Below are 1,079 nucleotides of genomic sequence, written 5' to 3'. Positions count from 1 at the left end.
AAAAAAAAATAAAAAAAAATAAGGGAAAGAGATTTATCTAGGTATGTAAGCAGAGTGGTTTGTACAACTTTACTGTGCATTTCTGCTGGTCTATGGAAAGGAGCAGATAATAATTCGTTTTGTCTCCTTTTTGTCAATCGTTTCTCCTTTTTCTTAATTTCTTATACATTTCTTTTTTCTTCCAGTTTTACATTCATATATCTGGTAATGTGAATAACTGTTTGAAAGACAACATTATGTATTACAACAACAAATACTACAAAATTTATAGTACTTTTTAAGTCAAATTCTGCATCACTTGTAATTTTTTCAGTTTTTAATTTGCACTCTCTTTAAAAAAGTTGTAATATCCTACATATGTAAAATCAAATGCTGTAAAAGTCTCAAAAATGTAATGTTGGGGCCAGGGAGATGGCTCAGTAGAATAAGTGCTTCCCTGGCAAGCGCAAGGGCCTGAGTTCAATCCCCAGTTCCACAAAAAAAAAAAAAAAATTGTAATGTTAGTGTGCTGATTTTCTAAAGAATGTGATTTGAGCCAGGAAGATGGCTCAGTGGTATAAGCGCTTCCCTGGCAAGCGCAGGGGCCTGAGTTCAATCCCTGGTTCTGCAAAATAAAAATAAAAATTAAAAAAAGTAAAGAATGTGATTTCATGGGATAACTTTGAATAGTTATTGCCCAGATGAATTTTTTAAAAACTTAAATATAACATAGTAATGGTCCTAATATATCTATAAACAGAATATTAATAAAAACATTTTATTGTCATGAAATACTGTATTTATGGTTGTGGGAATTGTTTAAGTGTTAAAGTTTCTTAACATAATCATTATAGTTATATGCAAAGCATACATAAATTTTACTTTACTTAAAACCTATGAAAGAGGTAATCCTAAAATCACACTTTGTTAAAAAATCTACAGTGTACATTCAAGTAAAGGCTGAACTTCCAATAGTGCTTTTCCAATAGCAGAAGAAAACAGTAGAGTGGTGCTAAGTCTCTATGAATGATTTAAAATAAAATGCCCTGGCAATCAATCAATCTTTCTTTCTTTTTTTTTTTTTTTTTTTTTTTTTTTTT

General features: G+C 29.8%; 1 protein-coding gene across 1 annotated transcript in view; it reads left to right on the top strand.

Moving 5' to 3' along the window:
• Bcap29 (B cell receptor associated protein 29) overlaps window positions 1–1,079 on the top strand; it is a 60,856-nt gene that overhangs the window by 16,570 nt on the left and 43,207 nt on the right. The window lies entirely within an intron of this gene.

Source organism: Octodon degus, unplaced genomic scaffold (assembly GCF_000260255.1).
Source record: "Octodon degus isolate 3935 unplaced genomic scaffold, OctDeg1.0 scaffold00068, whole genome shotgun sequence".
Classification (NCBI taxonomy): domain Eukaryota; kingdom Metazoa; phylum Chordata; class Mammalia; order Rodentia; family Octodontidae; genus Octodon; species Octodon degus.
Note: the sequence above shows the minus strand (reverse complement) of the source record. Positions and strands in the feature narration are given on the sequence as shown.